General features: G+C 48.4%; 1 protein-coding gene and 1 long non-coding RNA gene across 3 annotated transcripts in view; one reads left to right on the plus strand and one right to left on the minus strand.

The window, feature by feature from the left end:
• Positions 1-273, minus strand: part of LOC144232140 (uncharacterized) — a 26,620-nt gene extending 26,347 nt beyond the window's left edge. The window contains exon 1 of the long non-coding RNA XR_013335318.1: positions 171-273. This is a non-coding gene — a long non-coding RNA (uncharacterized LOC144232140). The remainder of the gene's footprint in view (positions 1-170) is intronic.
• CLIC5 (chloride intracellular channel 5) overlaps positions 1-22,275 on the plus strand; it is a 174,997-nt gene that overhangs the window by 67,688 nt on the left and 85,034 nt on the right. The window contains exon 1 of one of the 2 annotated variants that reach the window (XM_077764853.1): positions 283-306. The exons of the other annotated variant lie outside the window; for it this stretch is intronic. The gene's annotated coding sequence lies outside the window, so the exon portion shown is untranslated. Of the gene's footprint in view, positions 1-282; positions 307-22,275 lie in introns of those variants that run through there. 2 annotated transcript variants of the gene reach the window in all.

The raw sequence follows: 22,275 nt of genomic DNA on the forward strand, positions 1-22,275 counted from the left end.
AGGTGCCCCTCCCGCCCCGCCCCGCCCGGGCTGCCCCCGCCCCGCGGCCTCCGGCTATTTTGGGCGCGTTGGCGGCGACGCGGGGATCGCTGACGGGAGCGGATCCTGTAACACCTCCCTGCAGCCCGGCACTTGTTGCCCCGGGGACCTGCTACCATCCTTGAACCTACCTTTCCCCCTTCCTTCCTTTGCATGTGATCTCTCGGGACTCCGATCTGTCAGACACGGCGGCTCCCGGCTTGATAAATAGATCTGACAATAATACTACTAATAATAAGCNACCCCGAGATCGAACTCTTCGTGAAGGTAGGTTGGCGTCCTTGCGCCCGCCGCACCTGTGGCGCCTGCCTTCGGGCTCCCGGCGGCGCAGGCTCACGTGCCTGGGCGCGGACGGAGCTGGGACGCGGACTCTCCCCAGGGAGGACAGCCCAGCCCTAGCGCGCCCTTGGGTGGCCGTTCTGCAACCAGCGAGCCTCGTTTCGGGCCCCCGGCTGCGGCGGAGTCAGGCGCAATCTGGCAGGTGGCTGTCTTCTTGGAGAGTTGGCCGGCAGTTTGTCAAATCCGCCGCAGAGCAGGCGGGTCGCCCCCGCGGGGCCAAGTGCCCTGCCCGGGGCGACTTTGGCTAGTTCTTAAGGGGCCTCTCAAGGTATAAGGAGATGGCAGGAGCTTGGCCGGACCCGTGAGCCCTTCTTCTAAAACTGACAGAGAGGTAAGAGAGGGAAGGGAAGAAAAGCGGACATTGCTGATCCGGACAATTCTCTTTGGCAAAATAAAAACAACATTTCTTCAAGTGTCTCTTCGCTCTTTTGCACAGAGCTACTAAAAAAAAAAAAAAAAAAAAAAAAAAAAAAAAAAAAAGNACCTGCAAAGCAAAAAACAAACACTCCAGTCGCCAACATTACTATTATTGCCATCATCATGGTTCTGAAGAGAGTATCAGGAAATGTATCAGGTCTGGCAATGGCAATGAAAACACACACACACACACACACACACACACACACACAAGCGCGCGCGCGCAAAACCCAGGTCNTGGAGGCTGAGGAGGCGGCATTTCCCCGTCCGCGGGTGGTGCGGCGTAAGAAAGAAACATTTGATCAGTCCTCGCCGAGGCGGGCTCGCAGCAGAAGCCTGGAAACCTGAGGCGGCCGGAGGGCTGCCTCCTGGGCGGTGCGGAGAGCGTCGCCAGGACTTGGGGGAGGGGAGTCCGCCGGCCGCCCGGGCGCCCGAAGGGGAAAATATCCCTCAAATGCAAAGTTTCCCAGGAAATGCGCAGGTCACTGCGGGAGGCGAGCCCTTGGTCCCTTTCAAGGGCTTCCCGGCTTAATTTAAAAGGCATACAGATCTGCAATGGGGAAAGGTGCTGATTTGGGCAAATTGCCCTTACCTCCAAGCTTCTTAAGCAGAGAGATGGTCACCAAAAAAGTATAAGATCTGCATAAAGCTTGATGGCAGGCTTTTGGTCTTTGGTATCTTTGGATGCCTAAAACAAACCAAACCAAATCCCCCATCAGGTTGTGACTTGGTAAGTGGTCTGCCCCAGTTGGCCTAGGGTCCCACGAAGTCTGTTAAATTTTCTCTTGGCTAAGTGTTACTTTCTTTGGGTTTATTTTTCAAAATAGTCCATAGAAATTATACTTGTCAACTTGCTTTGCTGAACCTATCTCTCTCCCCTCAGATGTGGCTCCTGTCTCCCTCAGTTTGGTTTTTGGGACCCCCTCTGGGCAGGATTATCAGGTTCCTTGGCAGACCCACATAGTTAAAGAGGTCATGTCCTCTCCAGAGCTGGGCAGTGTTGGAACCAAGGGCCAGGAGCAGGTGCCCTGAACCTCAGCGCCCAGTCCTGTGGCCTAAGGAATGAACAGGGAGAGCTTTAACAAAGCCATGAGCCCCGCTGCTCTCCTTGAAGAAAGCTATTCTAGGACTTTCTCAGATTTCCTGGGAGCAGGTAGTTTCATAGTGTCAAGTTCCTGAAAGCTATTTGAAACACAAATTGACTCTTTAGAGCCAGAGAAGCCCTTTGCCCCACTACTAGGCACTGGGACTAATTCTGCCTGCACCTTGGGAACTTTGCCTTGGCAGCTGTGAAGGTTTCCTGCATTTATACAAAAAGCTCACTGCACAGCCCGCGGTGCCCCCAAAAGAATTCTAAAATGCCTGTGTTATTTGTTTTGCCCCTAAAGGAAAGCAATCCATGAGAACCAGGCAAGCCTTCATGATTAGCTCAAAAACCAGACTGATGGAAGAAAAAAAAAATCAGAGAGGAAAGCTCTTGGGTTTCATTTCCCCTCTCTTTTTTTGAAACTCTGGCTCGTAGTTATCATTTATAGGAGCCAGAAAAGGCTGAAAAATGATTGTGAAATCAAGATCCTGTGCAGGTTGTGAAAGGCTTTATCTTAGGGAAACAATGTCCTGATTTACTGAATCAATGTACAGAACTGACATTTCTCTTAGCTGTGTGGGTCTCATTAAGAAAGGCCTGCTTGTGGAGGGTGTCTGGTGCTTGAGGTCCTTTCAGCTGTGCAGGATGGGTCGGTTTCTAGGAAGCCTCCCAGGCAGGCTGGACGCCACCCCAGAGTCAGATGTGTCCTCCTCAGCACTTTCTGGAAGGGACTTTCTCTCCACCTGGCCTGTCCACTGGGTGTGTCATTCAAAACCCGGGTCACCCAGGGAGCTTCAAGGCCCCATGATTCTAGCCCACATTAACTCATTATCATCTGTTAACTACTGCTGCTGTTGCTGATAATACTACTAATAATAAGTGGTAGCATTTTAGGATTTATGAAGCACATTCAAATACCTTATCTTGTTGGACCCCTGGCATCCTGTTTATGAGCCTTGGTTCACTCACGTGAAAAAAATGAAGAGAACAAATAAAAGTGACTCACAGGGACCTTGTGGGACCTCACTGCTGTGAGAGCACTTAGCGAGCCACAGTCTGCCTTCTGTGTGACAACCCAGGGAAGTAAGAATGACGATGCCACCTGTTTTATGGTTGAACAACGCCTGGTCACGTTCAGATCCAGTCTTCCCCTGGAGCAGTTTGGACTCTGAGTTTCTCTTTCTTTTCCAGATACCTGTATTCTGCCTTGTGCCTTGTTGTGCTCAGTTAAGCTCTTGAGGGCCATCCAAGATGACAATTCACTGATACTTAGCTAATGCAGTCTCATGTCACAGAACATTAGGAGTCTGCTGGCCTTGCTCTATACTCCTTGCACAGAACATCCTCGTAGCGACTTTTAGGAGATGATCGCCCTCACGTATTTAATGTCCTCATCAACAATAAGAAAGCTTTGAGTAGATTGGTTCTGACCTAATGTTTTGTAATACCCATGGGTGGGGCAGAGGTTTGCAGACACAGGACATGAGATTGAGTCTTGTTTGGTTTTTAATCAGCTGATGACTGAAAAAATTCCTTAACTTCTTTTTTTTAAATGTTTATTTATTTTGAGAGAGATAGAGCATGAGATGGGGCAGGGTGGGGGGTGGGCAGCGAGACAGTGAGACACAGAATCTGAAGCAGGCTCCAGGCTCTGAGCTGTCAGCATAGAGTCTGATGAGGAACTCACACCCATGAACCGTGAGATCATGACCTGAGCCAAAGTTGGATGCTTAACCGACTAAGCCACCCAGACGCCCCCAAATTCCTTAACCTCTTAGCAGCCTCTCTTAAAAACTTTTAAGAGGATGGTCATGAATAACATGATCATATCATTTATTGTTCCAACCAAGACACTTGAGAGTGAAAGGGGCGCTATGAATAAGTAGGCTAGGATGACAGGTGTCACCAAGAATTGTTCAGGGCACATCAGGATGTGTGGCCCCCCTGGTTATGAAAATACTGTCACCACAGACTTGCTGTGAGGACTCCACACGAGCAAATAGGTGAAAGCACTTTGTAAGTGAAAATGACTATAAACAGGGACATCTGGGTGGCTCAGTCGGTTAAGCGTCCGACTTCGGCTCAGGTCATGATCTCATGGTTCATGAGTTTGAGCCCCGCGTCGGGCTGTGTGCTGACAGCTCAGAGCCTGGAGCCTGCTTCAGATTCTGTGTCTCCCTTTCTCCGTGCCCCACCCCCGTTCATACTCTCTCTCTCTCTAAAAAGTAAATAAATATTAAAAAAATAAAAAAAAGAAAATGGCTATAAACACGCAGAAGTAAAATAGCAATATGAATTCCATGTCAGATAAAACCTTTCCTGATCTGCAGGCCCCCGATTTGCCTTAAGGAACAAAAGCTTGGCTCCCTCCTCACTTGCAGGGCTATTTCAAGAATAAATGAGATCATACACAGCTTGGACTTTGATCATGAGGGGAAGCCAGCAGGTTAAATTGACAGCGGCAGTGAGTGTGGTTTATAGAAAGAAAAAAGAGCAAGGAAGTAAAAGCAAAACAGAAAGTGGTTCTGGGAAAACAAATACAGGATGTGCTGAGTAGGTTAGATCAAGATATTGCTCCCATCTGTATTGACGCCTCCACGCCCAGTCTCATCCTTAGACCCCCAGAAGCCGAAAAGCACTAAGGTGGTTAGACAAATTTGCTACAAATGTCTCTTGGTGCCAAGGGGGTGAATTTCAGTAGAAATCAGTGGTTCTCAACTTTCGCTACATATTCAAATTGTTTAGGGAGCTGTAAAAACTCTCTATGCCAGGCTACTCCCTGGTCAATTACATGGAGGTCTCTGTAGGGGGCGGGGCCCAGAAGCAGTATTTTTACCCCCACCCCTAGGTGAGGCCAGGGTGCAGTTCTGGCACAGAGCCACTGAGTTCCCATCAGAGGCAAGTCTGACTGCAGGCAGTTTTTGCCACTCTGAGAAAGGCCTCATAAGTGCAGATTAATGTCCAGAACTTATAAAGCCTCAGGGCATCATGATCAGGAGTGTTGTTGATAGAGAGCTTGCACCCAATCTGTGCTCATTTAACAGATGCTGACAGACTCTAAAGCCCTATCCACAGGATTCCAGAACATTCAGTGCATGGGGTCTAGTCAAATAACCATCAGTTCAGCGTGGGGGAAATAAAACGGCATCCTGCTGATTGTCTGATGGAAATGACTAGTTGTTTTGTTTATTGAGTGATCCAGAAGGCTCCTAACAGTGGTGCAGAGCACAAGTCAAGTCATGGTGACCCATAGTATAGTCATCTGACTTCCAGAACAGATAGGATCACATCTTGTGACATTCCCTCTCAGATCCCAGCTGCCCACTGGCTGACTGGTCACCTTGCCTAAGCATGGGGTCATTGGGTATTGACATCCCCTTCATCCCATGAAGCAGCTGTTTTTCTTTTCCACTACTCCGGGCTTGGGTCTGAGGTCCGTCATCCAATACACAAATTCATCTGTCCGGCTGTGTCCATGAGTACGTCTTTTCCCCGTAACACATCCATGGGAGTGCTAGTGTCAGGTCAACTGGCGTATGCCTCAGGTCTCGTGTCAGATGCTGGGGGTGAGGGCGGTGGGTCTACAGAAGCTGAAGTCCATTAATAGCAGTGTCAGTCCCGCCTCACTTCTGCTTGCGTTGTTTTTCTAGGTTGCCTTTCTCCACCCGGGGCAAAGACTACATTGATTTTGCCAATTGAGTAAAAACCTTTTCATCTTGATTCCTTTTGAGTTGCCATGTGCTAGGCCCATGTTAGTGGCGGCCGGAGGTGTGTTGGAATAATTGCTGGCTTTGGGTGTCAGGCCACGGGCTCCCGGCCGTGCAGGCTAGAACACGCTGCTGTGGCTCTCTGCAACAGTTGTTTTCTGTGTGTTTGTTTTGTTTTGTTTTTGTTGTTGTTTTAACAGTGCAACACTGATGATGGTAGTACATGTTTCGTAGAGTTGGTGTGAGCACTGAATGAGCTGTGCATGAATTGGGGCAAAAATGTAGCTTCTTCTGCGGGCTCATTACAGCCTGCTTAGTGAGAAGCCAAGCCTCTGAGCTCCCCTACTCTGGTGTAGCCAAGAAGTCACAGACTCAGTCCTGTCTGCTCCCACCTCGCTGCTGGAGCTGGGTACAAATGTCATGGGATCTGACTACCTGTGTGAAGTGCTCCTCTGTGTCCTGGAGGCCCCCAGAGTCCACTGGCTGAAGTTACTTGGTGGCCTGGCCGCAGGGTGTGTGCAGATCCGTCACCATTGGTTGGGCTCCTGGAGCTCAAGGGAAGTTGATTCTTCCTGTCAGTTTCTCCCTCATCCAAGGGAGCTCTGGGGGCTGGGTCAGGATGCCTCAAACCCCTGTAAGATATGGGTGTGGTGGCTGGGGTGGGGATAGCCCTGGCCTCTTACTTTCCACCCCGTGGCGATTTTATTTTAGGAGCTCCATGCTCTTTCCAGTCACTGAGATATGGCCAGAGCTTCGCAGGCTTACCTGAAAGATACCTGTACCTTTAACCCTTAGATGAGAAAGAAGACTCTAGAGTCTCTGACCTTGGCTTCAAGAGGACCTCTCCCTTCCAGCAACTGTCCAGGTCTGCATAGCCTTAGCTGCTCTTCTAGAAAACATACATGTGTGTTTACATGTATTTTCTATCCGCACGATTTTACAAACAGCATAACCGTCTCTCAATATCTGGTATTTTTAAAGACCCAGGAGACATTCTCATCTGTCATTGGCATCAAGGCTGGAGGCCTAGATATCGTGAAGGAGCAAAGTGGGCAAGCATGACTTTCCTGAATGTGGGTTAGTGATAAAAAGGTTCTCTCTCTACCCAGGGCATCCTAGATCTGACTCTGCTTGCATTCTGAGGGGTCTGCTCCAACTACTGGGGAAATCTGTCTGCCGGCAACCTGATTGAGAATCTACTTTGGAAACACATATGTGTAGTCAAGGAATATCTTAGTTCTGAGATGCGAAATCCTCCAAGGATAAATAAGACAGGGAGTCTGTTGTCAGAAATTAAATGAATCTTTTCTGGGAAGAAGAAATGGACTTTTAACTTCTATAAGCACCCTCTCTCTCTGCTTCCAGGGGAAGATTCCCTGAATTGCATTCGTCGTAGCACTCATGATGAACAATAGCTTCCCCAATGGCGTTCAGTTTTGGGGTGTGCAGAAGTCACCGCAAAGCTTCTTTATGTGGGCTTGCTCATGCCCTTTCTCCAGAAATTTCATATTTAGAAGGATTTGGGTAAGGCCTAGGCATCTGTGTCCTTATGAAGCTACCCGTGGGTGATTCTGGGATTTATCAAAGACTGAGAGCCACTAGCCCAGACCATGGGTAAATAAAGCTGAACAAATAATGGGGCATCTAAAGGGCGACCTGAAGTCCAGCCTCTACTTGAAGCATGCATTTCACAGGATGGACAGGACTGAGGCAAGTATGCTTATTAGCACAAATCACCCTGTATTGACCACAAATAAACCAGGAAAGGGAGGAAAGGAATGCTTTCGACCTTTCTTTCATAACTTGCTTTTATTCTTTGTAATATTGTGTTAGGACATTGGAGAGTGACCAGTAATTTTATTTATGTATTTATTAATATTTGTTTACTTTTGAGAGAGAGAGCATGCATGAGCATGGGAGGGGCGTAGAGAGAGGGAGACAACAGAATCCGAAGCAGGCTCCAGGCTCTGAGCTGTCAACACAGAGCCCAATGCAGGGCTTGACCCCCACGAACCGTAAGATCGTGACCTGAGCCGAAGTCGGACACTTAACTGACTGAGCCACCCAGGCGCCCAGGAGTGACCAGTAATTTTAAAAGCCAGGCAGGAAGGCGGTATTAGTAAGATAAAGAACTTTTGGAGTTAAGGGATTGAAAACAATCAGTCAACTAACCCATCAACGAATTTATCCAACATGTTTATTAAGCTACCTATTCTGGGCCAGGCTCTATGAAAACTGAAGAGGGGGTGCTGGAGAGCAAGGAAAATGGGGTCCCAGGAGTCCATGAACTTGTAGCTGAGGAGTGAAACTTCAAGCAAGCATGTGCCACATGCATGACAGGAAATGAACTGGAGGGATGCAAGTATAGGGACCAGTTTGGGCTGAACGAGGTTTCCAGGTATAATTTGGGGGGAGTGGGACCTGAGTTGTGCTTTGAAGGATGGTTAGGATTCGCGGAGTGGCAATCATGTCAGGTCCAGCCACAGTATGAGGTGAGGATATTCAGGGCCCAGGGGGTATATAAGATTGTCTGAGGAGAATGACCTATGAGGAGGGGTGCAGTTAGAAATAAGAGAAAAAAAACCCAATAGTGGGAAGGGTTGTGAATGGCAGGTAAATGGGTTTTGCACCATCATAAGTAAATGGGAAGCAACCAGAAGTTTCTACATAGCGTAGGGCCTTAATTTGGTCCCTGCTTGGAAAGGTTCCTATGCGGCATGGCATGAGGTAGTGGGCAGATTAACGAACTCAAGTAAGAGGCCCTGGACTCCAAGTCTGATATTGCCACATATTAGGTGTGTGGGTGTCTTCAAGGCCAAATAATTTCCTCTTCCATAAAATGGGATAAAAGATCATAAAATGGTAGAATTTCTGACTTGCAGAAAACCTCTTAGCAGTCATTTGGTCTGACCCCACTTAGCGGATAAGCTCACAGTTTAACATTCTAGGATACAGGCTGTATGGCTTGGAGGAAGGAAGTGAGATAAAATGTGAGCTGCTCTGTTGTTGCCTTGTTCTGGTGTCTGTGTTTGCCATGTCCGTGTCAGAAGCAGGGTCTTGAGGTAAAGGCCATGAGGGGGATTCTCCAGCATTCCTTGTGGGGAAGCCATGATGAGCCCCAAGTAGGGCTGAAAGGAGGGGTATGCGGTGGAGGAGGGATGTGAACCCAAATAAGGCACAGGTCTTCCTAAAAAACTGTGCACATGCAAGAGGCACCCCGAAGCTTAAGAGTCAATGGTGTTGCTGTAAATTCACCTCCGTAGACACTGGTTTCCATATTTGGGATGGTGACACCATTGATGGGCTCGATCATGATTGTCTAAGACGCTGTAAAGATAAGCTAATTGGGCTTGAGTGTTATGGTTCTTCTTAGCCCTGAAACCCTATGAATCTTCGATAGAGTGGCGAGGGGACAGGAGTGGTTGCTAATGAGAATAATCTTCTGGTGTTAGAAGTGTTTTGTTTGAGGCGATGGCAGCTCAGTCAAGCGCAGATGTCCAATAGATGGCTGGACAGCCCGAACTCAGAATGACAGGAAGGCCAGGGCGAGGGGCCTGGGTTTGGATTTCTGCTCAGAGATGCAGTTGAAGGAGTAAGTTCCCCAGAGGAGGAAGAGGGACCTTGAAGGAGTCAAAAGACAGGGACTGTGCTGAGGAAATGCCCATTTGAGAGGGAGGAAGGAGGCCCCCGAGAACCTGGCAGAAGTGATGAAGAAGCAGAGACGAAGGAAATAAATGTCCCGTCCTCGATGAAGGGAACGATGGGAACGTGGCTTAGAGGCAGGAAATGGCAGGGTGTTCCGGAAGAACTGAGTTCTGTGTGGCTGTGGCATAGAGAACGTGAAGAGAAGCGGGAACGTGACAGAAATGTAAGTCAGGGTTGGATTATGAGGCACTTCTGACGGCAGGCCGAGTAATTTGGAGCTTATTTGCAACGTAGAGCGTTGCCTGTGGTACCACCTGTTCTTGGGTAGTTACGTCTTAAAAGGGAGAGCAGGGTGCTTAATCATCTGAAGCTGGGGTGCCTGGCCCTGTTGAATTTGAGGAGAAGTGTTTAAAACTCGGAGGCCTTCCCAGTGTCACAGGCATGTGCTGCTTACTCCACCCCCTGTATCAACCTCTATGGACCCTAAGATGATGTTCTCCATCCTTGTTTACCATTATCCTGTGGTGAGGAGGAAAGCAACAACATCAGGCTGGAGAGATGACACCGAGGGTGAGGGAGGGACAGCCCTATAGTCAATGGAGTCTGACTGGGAACCCATCGCCTAGAATGAAGCGGAAGTGGAAACCTTGCCCCGTTACTCTCTCTTAAAAATCCAATTTGGGAGGTTGTCATGGCAACAGAGGCCGTTTTCTTGATTCAGCTCAAGGCTCCTCTCTCCCGAATGCACGCCTCTGCTCCCCAGTGCTGACAGGGAACAGAGGCCCCGGAGCTGCAGCAGGTGGGCGGCCGTTCATTCGTTCCCGTTTGGGTGCTGTGGCATTCTGTGGTCGTATCGTTACATCCAGGATCCACAGTGTCTCTACGATCTGCCTTAGAGACCGAAGGAGCCATACGCCTGTGGTAACTTATCACAAATGCCGTCAGATTTTTCCAGTGGGGATAAAGAGTTCCGGGCAGGGCTTGGCCACAGGACTCCGGCAGAGGGGAGCCACGTGGGCAGAGCTATGTGACCTCTCCTCATTTGGGTACTTAACGGGCATAACAGAGATCTGACTGGTTGGGCAGGGCACTACAGGGACAAACAGGGTAGCAAACACGAGTCACTCTCGTAAGCCAGCGTTTTCTCTGTTCGAGTGTGAGAGGTATTTTATTGGACGGCGTGTGCCCACTGCTGAAACACCAGACCACAGATTGTCTACCCAATAGCTCGGCGCAGTGTTTAGTGAACACTGTCCCTCCTCGGGTTCCTTGACTCTCGTGCTCCCACCCCCTAGGGCTGCTGGCTCCTCTGTCTGGACCCCACGCTTGCCAGCACAGGGGGAGTCGGAAGGGGGCAGATCAGCCGGAAGGTGTGCGTGGTCCCTGACCGGAAGTGGCCACATCCCTGTCACCCACTTTCCAGAGTCCAGAACTCAGGCGTCCTCTAGCTGTGTTCCCAGGAAGAGGGGGAACGGGGTGGTGAACAGCAAGTCATTTGCTACCATAGAAATGATTTATTTCCTTATTTCACCGCATTACCTCATCACCCCGTCATGGCATCCTGCCCGCAGTCTCTCTCCCCTCCTGTTCTCCAGGTTTAATGCCATTAGCTTAATCTTCCTAAAATACTCCCTCTGTCACACCCACCCCTCTGCCTGCTAGATCAAGTTCACTTGCTTCAGCCTGATGCTGAAGACTCTCCAGACAAGTGAGCGTTTCATTTCCTGACCTTCTTTCTCGTACTCCCTGAAAATGGTTCCTTACGTGTCTTAATAGTTTTTTTATGCGTTTTTGAGTCTCTGATTCCGTCCTCACATATGGCCCCTTTGGGGAAGAAAGAGATTTCATCTTTGTCACAGACAAGGTGCTTGCTGGGCTCCAGTGCTGGGTCGTTCTGCACAAGCTGAGGGAGAAACCTGGAGATTCTGATGCCGGAGCTGAGCGGGCCCCACCACAACAGGGTTTCCCAGTCCGGCGAGATGACGAGAAGCACCTGGGACACTTCCCAAATTCTAGCGCAAAGTTAGGAGTCAGAGTCTCTGGGGATGGGGTCCCAGACGTCTGTGATTCACTAGTACCCCATGATTCTGATGCACGTCCATAATGGGGACATTGCCCGTAACGGAACAATGGCCCATCCCAGAGAAGTGAATCTAATGGTGGACATTTAAGGCACAGTGACCTGCAAACATGGGAGAGAAATCTGAGGGAGCCTTTGAGCTGCTCTCGGGTCGCCCCATCTTAAATATTGGCCCATGCCTTTAAAGTCCACTCCATGGACAGACTCTGCCACTATAAAAACAGTCATTGGCATGTTTTTGTTTTTTTGTTTTTTTGTTTTTTTTTTTGTTTTTGTTTTTGTTCCCAGCTGCTCATGCCCGTCCCCAGATCATAAGATGCTTGACATAGAAGATGTCAGGAAAGGGATTGGCCAGGTGGTAGGAGGAACAGAGGGAAGCGGACTTGACTTTGAGGGAGCCAAACCAGACCTCACTCTCCAGTCCTCTTTGGTGCACTGGGTCTCTCTGCAGTTTTGGAAATCAGATGGTCAGTGTGGAGACTGAATAATAATGGCTGTGGCTGTGTGCTGCTTTGAGTACCTTACTTGCATTGGCTGAATCCTGATCATGACTCCCAGTTGGCAGATGAGAAGACTGTAGCTCAGAGAGATAGCGTCCCCTGACCAAGTCTGCAGAGCTAGGACATGGTAGTTGTGTCCCCCAAAGACATTTTTTAACATTTTTAAATTGATTTATTTATTTTTGAGAGAGAGAGAGAGAGAGAGAGAGAGAGAGGGAGAGGCGAACACGAGTAGGGGAGGGGCAGAGAGAGAGGGAGAGAGAGAGAGAATCTCAAGCCGGCTCCATCCACACAGTCAGCACAGAGCTCGACATGGGGTTTGAACTCACGAACCTTGAGATCATGACCTGAGCTGGAATCAAGGGTCAGATGCTTAACCCATGGAGCCACCCAGGTGCCCCCCAAAAGGCATTTTATAAAATATAGGTGTTACCTGGAATGGGCTACACGTGGACATCGTGTCCCCAGATGCCACAGCCACATTAGCTAGGATTGCTTTATCTGGTTAGGAGGTAGGGAGAAGAGTCTGTCTGCGTGCCCTGGGCACTGCATGCAAGGTGTCTGTTGGGCAAGGAGTGAAAGTAGTATCTGCTGGCCCATGTGGGGGTGGCTACCAAGGGCAGACTTTGTCCCCTTACCAGTTTATTTAAGAGCTGGCCACTGGTCAAAGCGTCTCAGGATTCGAGGATAAGCTTTGAAACTCATCTTTGCCAGGATGAACCCCTCAACTTGAAGGAAACCTTGTGTTTATTCCAGTCAGCCCTTACTCCACTGCTAAGAACTACAGATACATGGGAAGGTCCTACAATAAAAAAAATTACAGGAGCACCTGGGAGGGTCAGTCGGTTAAGCCTCCACTCTTGGTTTTGGCTCAGGTCATGATCTCATGGCTTGTGAGTTCAAGCCCCACGTTGGGCTCCGTGCTGACATCATGGAGCCTGCTTGGGTCTCTCTCTATCTCTCTCTGTCTCTCTCTCAAAAACTTAAAAAATATAATTAATATCCAAGTTGTTTGAGGGTCACCTGGGTGCCTCAGTGGGTTAAGCGTCCAACTTTGGCTCACGTCATGATCTCACCACTTATGTGTTCGAGCCCCACGTCGGGCTGTGTGCTGACAGCTCAGAGCCTGGAGCCTGCTTGGGATTCTGTGTCTGCCTCTCTCTCTCTCTGTTCCTCCCGTGTTCTCTGTCTCTCAAAAATGAATAAACATTAAAAAAAATTTGAAAGTTGCTTGAAATAGTCTTTTCTATGTGGCAGCTCTTTATCAAGTTCTGCCAGACGCCGGGCCATCGCTCTGATAAAGAATACTGCACAAGGCAGGCACAGCTGGGCCCGGACAGAACTTGCAGTCTGGGAATGGAGGGAGCAGGGCACCCCGGACATGCAGGGGGACTGTGATCCCAGGGCAAGTACAAGCTTCTGGGAGCTCCAAGCAAGGGGACCAGGTATCAAGAAGGCATTAAGCAACGTTTTATAGAACAGGCAGGGAAGGACTTAGGATATGACTCAGGGGTGGGACATGAAAGTCCCCGCTAATCTGAGACAGAGAAGGGAGATGATGCCATCACCTCTCCCTTCAGCGGACCTGTTGCCAGTGCAGATTCTGGAAGGAGCAGGTAGTGAAGGGACCCCAGGTCCTCCACCCCCCTCGGGACTGAAGGAGCTTCTCCTGACACCACTAAGAACAACCGTGGAGGCCTCTCCCCCATGCCAGGTCACCTTAAAGGGCTCTCTGAAGCTTTTCTAGGCCTGATGCTCTCCATAAAGCATTCTTCTACCTGTGTGCCAAGAATTGCACTATCAAGGGTGAGGCACCTTTCATTCCAGAGTGGGAGATAAATGGCCCTTGGTGGGAATGCCTGGCTGGCTCACACTTGGGAGTGAAGGAGTCCCTCCCGATGTGTAATCAGCCATCAGTCAAGGAGGGGAAAGGAGTGGTTATCAGATGCACCTAGCTGATGACGGGAAGGACAGTCTGCGAGGAGCTGGAACAAGAGGTCAGGGTTCGAAGACAAATGTCCCTCTGGCCATGGCTGTACTGTCTGGGTGCTGATTTCCTTTGGTTGGGTTCAAGCCAATAAGACAGTAACTGACAATGGTTACCTTGAAGTCACAGATGAGATGGGTCCTCTCCTGGTGGCTGGCTGTTTTCTACAAGGGTGTTTGTGTGCCCTCATTTTATTATTGCTGTGTCTGTAGATAACATATATTATACATAATATATATCCTAGACATACATTGGTTATATAGTGTTTGACATATACTATATGTTCAAATAATGCTATTACTAAATAATAGATACCTAATCTGCATTTAGTCCATATTCACCGTATCCCATAGCCACCACATAGTTGTTGGGTCACAGAGCAATACAACGGAATTCAGGGAACTTGGTTTTTGCTTCTGCTTTCTGCAAGTCTCCTATTTCGGCCTGGCTGTTTTGGGCTTCTTCATCTCCAAAACATGGGGATTGGATGAAATGACAGCTGACGTCTCTTTCGGCCGTAAAAATTGGTTCTTTGATTCTACCGTGTACTGAGCACTGGACTTCCAAAAGGACTCCGTTCTCAAGCAGGTTACCATCTACTTGGTGAAGGGCCTTGGAGCCCCCACAACCTAGGTGGGGCCAGCAAACCGCTTCTGTAAAGGGTCACGTAGTAAGTGTTTTCAGCTTTGTGGTCCGTACAGTTTCTGGCACAGTCACCCACCTCCACCATTATGGCGTGAAGGCAGCCCCATGCGGAAGAGTGCTTTTTCTCACCTCCCTTGTACTTGGGAGTGGCTCTGTCAAATGGCCCCCTTGACGTCAACACTTGCTGCTTCTCTGGGCAGGGCTCTAACATCTGTGTGCCGGGACGTGGCCACCTGGCAGCACGGAGGTACAACGGGGTCTGCCTAGGGATGTCACCGGGTGAAAATACAGTGATGACCTCATTTCCAAACCAGGCTTGCACACCAAGTGACATAGGTGAGCAGTTCCAACAGGCAAGCCCGTCTGTGAGGCCTCCGAAGAGAGGTTGATTGATTGGTTTCCTGGGAAAGGAGAATGTTGTCTTCTGTGGCGAACATTCCTGACGGTAAACACTTGGGGCCCTTTATGCCGTCGACTCCCTTGCACCCTTGACGAAGACACTTGGCCTCAGCCTGTCTGGGGAATTTTTCAACTATGACATGGCTGATTCTGCATTCCTAGGCCTGCTGGATGCTGGCCTCCGTTCAGATTGTGTGCATTCATGGAATCCACTTACGGTCTTTGGCTGTTATTTACTTATTTTGATTAACTTTCACATTCGTCAGTTTCACTGTGTGTGCGCGTCATTGTGTGCATGCGAGTGTGTGGGTGTGAGTGTGACCGTGAGCGCATGTGTGTGCCTTAGTTTCCCCATATTCGGGTCTTTTCAACAGTCTCAGATCTGGCAGAAAATTGGTTCTTTCCTATGCCTGCAAGTCTCAGTGAAGGGCACTTTCAGTCATTCTTCACATTACCTATTACAGAGTACTTTCAACTGATTTCTGTACTGACGTGTGGAGTGCACTCTTGTCCTCCTCGGCTGAGGCCCAGCACCATTTGAACACGCTCCTCACAGGCCCTGCCTCTTCAAAACAGAAGCCAGGAATGACTCTCTAGACAATTCCCATTCTGCTTAAATGAGTGAGCTGGTGTTCTGGGATTTGCAACAAAGAATCCTTATCAGTATTTCCTTAGAAAAAATTGTACGGTAGAATCTTACAGATTCTATGATATTAGTTATAAAACCTTTGAATGTCCTAATAGGAGATTTAATACCAAACATTTCTTTTATAACTCCAGTAAATTCTTGGGGTGTGATTTTAATAAAGCCTGATTTATTTTAATAAATAATCTGACTCATCTGGCCAGGCTGAGGTAGGCTGGGGTAGAACAAATCACTTGGAGCTCTTTCCCCACCCTCTGCATCCCCTTTAGCGTCCCCAAAGCGCAGCCTTTTCACTGCATGCAAACAAGCTACAGTAACCCAAGTGCCTCCTTGAAGAACGAAGAGTAATAATCATATTAACTAACATTTATTAAGGGCTTACGATGTGCTTTCTAACTGCTTAACACACATAATAATACTATTGCTAGTAGCCCTGTGGTGAAAGACGAGGAAACTGAGGCACCAGTGGGTAAGTGGCTTCTCCAAATCTTACAGCTCATTAGTGTCCCTAACTTACCGTCTCCGTGAAATCAGTGACCAGAGCCTGATGCTGGCTGTGCGGTATATGAGGGTGGAGGGACAGTCTTCCCTGACTACCTTTGGGCCTTTTTACTATGTCCTTCTTTCCCCTTTCTGAGTACTGTAACAGGCTTGGATGCCCTTCACTATACATATACATATATACATATGGTATACGTATACGTATACGTATACATATTATAGTGATTCACCCCAAAATTGAGTTGATTGAATTGGCGACAGGGACAGGACTGTGTTCTTTGTGACACTTTCTGCCACCGAGAGCCTCCCTGTGAAGGATTTGCTTTCACTGTCATGCCCCCCAGTAAAGATCTGATGTTCCCTGAACGGCCATCCTCATTTTAACTTGCAGACACTTCAGGTAACATCGCGCGCAGACTTCAAGCGCAGATAATCCATGTTCGCTGTTACTGTGTGGAATCGCTGCCTGTTAGACATGAGCTGCATCACCAGCTCACTTTACCAGATGTCAGCTGAGGCCCTCCCCAGCGGGTGGTGCTGTGGGGTACCCCACCGGGCATGCAGAGATGGGGGGTTCGGCCCCTGGGCCTGGGACCCCATGGCAGAGTCAGGGTAGGAATCGAACTTACAGGTGTGAGTGCCTTTGAAGCTACTGAGGGACAGGAGGTGACCAGCCCGAGACAGGGGAAGGGGCTTGCTCTACACCCTTTGGAATTCCAATTTTCTCTGCCCTTGCTACCCTTTATCAATCTTATCCTGATGTTCATCTTTCCTCTTGTTAATTATTTTTGCTGTGATCATACAGTGTTTTGATTTAGAATGCCCTGAAAACCTTTTTGGAAGCAGGTGGTACATATAAAATCTATTTTTTTCTTAATTTTAAAAAAATGTGTATTTATTTTTGAGAGAGACCAAGAGCAGGGGAGGGGTAGAGAGAATGGGAGACAGAGAATCCCAGGCGGGCTTCAAAGCTGTCAGTACAGAGCTCCATGGCACGGGGCTCAAACTCAGGAATTGTGAGATCATGACCTGAGCTTAACCAACTAATTGCTCCTTAAGTCTAATTAAAAAAAAAAAAAATCTTGTTACATATTCGTACAGCTAATACCTGTGTTCCACAAGGCTGTCAAGGTCAGTGCTGAGTTCCTTGCACTCCATCTCAGTGATCTTCTTTGCCATTATAGTGACCCTCTGCTCACACTTACTCCTCAGATTACCTTGATGATGTATTCCCAACCCTCCTTAGAAAGCACTTGGGGAGTTTCAAGAAATGTCGATGCCTGGCACCATTCTGGACCAATTGAATCAGAGTCAGTAGGGGTGGGGCCCAAGCATCGGCATGTCTTAAAATTCCCCTGCTGATTCTAATTGCAACCAATCAAGGCATTACTTGTTTAATCCATTAGGTCCCCCAAATGACGACATGTCAGAACCTTCCAGGAACTTAAGCCCCAGGCTCCACCAAGGAACTTGGCTGTGGAAAGAGAACTCTGTGTTTACTGATGCCTTACACGCCAGACTTTCATGTTGCAGCCTCTGCTTCAGGACATACCATTTTCTTCACTTGAAAAGCTCTTCTCCTTTTCCTCTCCCCTTTACCTTTTCAGAAAGCAGCTTTTGTTGCTTTAAAGAAACCCCTTCTTTTTTTAGTGTTTATTTTTGAGAGAGTGCATGTGTGCACAAGCTGGGGAGAGACTAGTGGGGGGGGGCAGAGGATCTGAAGTGAGCTCTGCGCTGACAGCAGAGAGCCCTGTGTGGGGCTCGACCTCACAAACCAAACCGTGAGATCGTGACCTGAGCCAGAATCAGATGCCCCACCCACTGAGCCACCCAGGTTTCCCTAAAGAAACCCCTTTCTGACTGACACACACACTCTCCCCCGTCCACTCGGTCTTTGTGCTTTGTGTCTCAGTTAATAGAGTATGGATTTGCAATACCAGCTTTGTGCTTGATTAAAATAGGTGTGATTTCAGGCACACAAAGAAAAACTCCCAAGTTTCTCCAGATAGCGCAGCTGCCCCTTGGAGACTTAAATGGTTATTCTCCTTCAGTGTGAGGGAAGCATCTGAGGTCAGATGTGGGGTGGGGTGGTGAGGGGACAGGGCTCGTGAAAGCAGGGAGAGGCGGGCACACAGAAAGTAAGACCGGACGTGTCTGTGAGCAGCTTCGTGTCAGGTGCGGGACAAGAGATAAAGGAGGCGGACCCAGTCCATAGTGAGCTTATACCCTGTGAGGTGTACAGTCAGTCAGCGATCTCTGTACCTCCCTCATGGGCTTGTTGATGGGCTTGTTGAGGATTGCATGAGTTAATGTCTGCAAAGTGCTTAAAATAGGGCCTGGCATGGAGTAAGTGCTAGTAGATGGTGACTGTTATTATTTAGCTCTGGACATGGCTATTGCTGTTCTTGTCATGCTCTATGGCATTAAAAATTGGCTTGACTTATTGAGGTATAATTGACATACGTTATATTGGTGTCAGGTGTACAACATAATGATTTGATATCTGCATATATTGTGAAATGATCACCACAATAAGCCTATTACCGTCTGTCACCATACAGAGTTATGTATATTTTGTCTCGTGATGAGAGCTTTTAAGACTTGCACTCTTGGCATTTCTTATTTAAAGCCTCTGGCCTGGATTCCTTTGACAAACACTTACCTTGGTATTTAACCTTCCAGCAAAGGTTCTTGGACTGCTGTGAGTGTTCCCTGTGTGTCCATGCTGGGCTCAGAAATGACAAGAATGAGTCAGGGTGTCTGCTTTTGATTGGATTGGGGTGGGGGTACCATTTCCCCACATGCCTACCACAGAGAGAGAGAGAGAGAGAGAGCGAGCTGCCATTTCAAGCTAAGGGTGGAGGAAGGCTTCATAGGTGCCTGGCATTTGTGGAGGAAATGGAAATTTGTGGAGAACAGCAGGGCTCATAATGCAAATGGGCCACACTTTATGTCTTTGCTCCTAGAACTATACCCACACATCACCTGCACTGTCATTTCATCCTAACCCTCATGAAAGTACATCCTCTTTAGAATTGCCACTTTGGGGAAGGATGGGGAAACTGAGGCTTAGAAAGGTGGTCGCCGCCTCTCAGTATCTCAGAGCTAGGAGCAATGTGGTCAGGCAGAGAGCAGCGGGAGTGGAGAACATACCGCAGGTGGAGGGAGCCATGAAAAAGAAGACAGCATGGGAGTTTAGGGTGTGGAGTGGGGGTGGAGGGCCGGTGACACACCCACTTTGGCTATGCCAAGGGGAAGATTGAGAATTAGACCAGAAAGGTTGATTGTCCAGATGATTATCACATGATCTGACGTATGGCACTGGTTGTGGCGTCGGGGTAGTGTCTGGGGGCCCCACACCATGTCTGCTGTTACTCCACTAACGCCTGAGGTTGGGGAGATCCAGAGGGTTCTAGGGAGGGACGGCTGAGTGGTGGCGAGGTGCTCAAGAACAGCTGCTGGCCGACCGGTGCAGATACTTCAATTTGAACAGCTGGCACGACCCAGATATCCGTTCTGTTTGTGACAGAGTCGTGACAGCTCTTGAATAGAAGGTAGAGGACTCCGGAGCCTGTTCTGTAGGCATTGAGAACAGTTTTAGTAAGTTTACTTATGAAACCAAATAAGTTGAGTTATGATTATTGTTAATTGTGGTTATTAATGATCACAGCTGATTTTGATTTTGGATGGCCTCGAAATTTTGGGGGGAGGGGCTTTGAGTTAAAAAAATTTTTTTAATGTCTATTTATTTTTGAGAGAGAGAGAGAAAGAGAGATAGAGTGTGAATGGGGGAGGGGCAGAGAGAGAGGGAGACACAGAATCCCAAGCAGGCTCTAGGCTCTGAGCCATCAGCACGGAGCCCAACGCGGGGCTCGAACTCGTGAACCATGAGATCAGGACCTGAGCTGAAGTCAGATGCTTAACTGACTGAGCCACCCAGGTGCTCCAAGTTTCGAAATCAATAACATGAAAGTGAAGACTAATTTTTAAGAAATTTCTTAAAGAATTGATGGCCGCCATCTCTGTTGAGATTTGAGGCTCTGAGACATGGGTGCTGTGGCGCCTGATGCTCTCCTACATGTGAGAGCAGGTGTTGTGTCCGGGTTGCATTTGAAGCCTTCCTTCAAGGGGCTAGAGATTGTCCCCCCGCCCCCACTCTTCAGAAAAGGAGCTGCTGATAGTCTTCTTGAGTTTAACTTTCAAAAACCCTGTTTCCGCAGTGATTACTTTGTATTATCCTCATACCGTCCTTCTGACCTGAGTAGGACTCCTATACCTTTTTTTGCAGATGTGGAAACGGAAAGCCCCCCTTTCCCAGATGAAAATAAGAGGTCAGCCCAACTTTACAGAGCAGGGCAGCAAACCAGAGCCAGGCGGCCACTGAACAGCCTCGTGGGGACCTGGGTGTGACCAGCGTGGCAAGGGTCAGGGGAGGGTCCAGAGCATTCCGTGAGAAGTCTTCCCAGGTGCTGCCTCAGAAGAGGGATGCAATGGGTCTAGGGAAGCTTCTTTTTCTTTCCCTACGTCCAGCAGTTCAGTAGATGGGGTAAAGGCGGACGCTGTCTTCCTTCAATCCCAGCCCACCTATAGGAAATGATTTCCAGAAAAAGCCCTGTATTTGTTTTCCATTGCTGTGTAACAGTTACTACAAGTTTCGTGGTTTAAAACCAAGGCATGTATTATGTCAGAGTGTCTGTGGGTGGGGAGTCTGACGTCAGTTAGATGGGTTCTCTGCTCAACATATCCTCTGGAGTGGAGAGTCCTTTCTAAGCCCTTGTGGTTGGCAGAAGTGGGACTTAGGCCCTGAGGCCCTGGCCCCTCACAGTTGCCTGCCACAGGGCCCTGTACACAGGCAATTTGCATCAGAGCAGCTTGCTTCTTTAAGGCCAGGAGGAGAGCCTTTTACATGCTTCTCCTGATTAAGTCAGGCCCACTTAGGACAGCTTCCTGTGGCTTATATTAAGATCAGCTGATTCGGGGCTGTGATTATATTTGTGCAATTCCTGCACCTTTACTATATTCTGTCGGCTAGAAACAAGTCATAGACCCCATCCACACTCAAGGGAGGGGCTTGTGCAAGAGCATAAATGTCAGAAGACCAGAGTCATGGTCAGCGGTGGGAGGAGGGGTCACCTTAGGGTCTGTCTGTCATAGGTAGGTTGAGCTATTTCCTCCGCATGTAATAACAGCCAAGAACTTCATATACATCATCTTCTCATATCACTATGACTACCTGAGGAAGGAATTGATATGGGCCCATTTCACAGTAAAGGAACCCGAGGTTTGAGGTCCAGCCCCTTTCCCAAGGTCACACAGGTAGTAGGGGCAGAACTTGGTCTTTTTAAAAATTATTTTTATTTATTTATTTTTTAACATTTTATTTATTTCTGAGAGAGAAAGGGGCGGGGGAGAATGTGAGCAGGGGAGGGTCAGAGAGAGGGGGAGATAAAGAAACTGAAGCAGGCTCCAGACTCTGAGCTAGCTGTCAACACAGAGCCTGATGTGGGGCTCGAACACACGAATGTGAGATCATGATCTGAGCCAAAGTCGGACGCTCAACCAACTGAGCCACCAGGCGCCCTTAAGAACTTGGTCTTAAATTCAGGTTTGTCTGACATCAAACCAGTCAATCAAAGTCTGTGCTGCTTAAGTGAGTTGACATTATCCAAATAAGTCCTCTGAGGACACCATTATATTGGAAACTAAAGTTTACTCTGACCTTCCTGGATGCTCCCCCACTTATTTGTATTTCTTCCCAAGCTTAGAATAAGAGCACATCTAGGACCTTGGACTTGGCATCAATCTGTTTTCTGGGGGAGGAAGGACACTCCTACTCTGTAAGAGGAGGTTTTGTATATATTCCCTTATAACCATTCGGCAGCATGAATATCATTATCCAAATTTTGCTATGAGGAAATTCCGCTGCAGGCTCCGGTAGAAGACATTGAACTTCTTATAGTTGTCAGGAGTCAGCTGTTAAACCCACCATCTTCCTGTCGTGCTTTATTCCATCAGGCACCCATGGGCCAACTCAAACCGTTTTCTAAAACACAAAGGAAACAACAATCAAAGTCAAGATGGAGGGAGTATTTTGTTTGTGTCAGGCAGTTATTTGTTTAGCTGCCTCTTTAACTCCCTGACCTGTTGTTGGAATGGAAACTGGTGACTTAAACATGAATGGAAACCGCTTTAAAAAATAATAGAGCAAGCCTGCTGCCGCCTACAGTGAACCAGAAGGTGAGACTTGCAGAGGAGAGCAGAGAATATACCTTGTCTGGCTTGA

This window comes from Crocuta crocuta, unplaced genomic scaffold, assembly GCF_008692635.1.
Source record: "Crocuta crocuta isolate KB4526 unplaced genomic scaffold, BGI_CrCroc_1.0 scaffold44, whole genome shotgun sequence".
Lineage (NCBI taxonomy): Eukaryota > Metazoa > Chordata > Mammalia > Carnivora > Hyaenidae > Crocuta > Crocuta crocuta.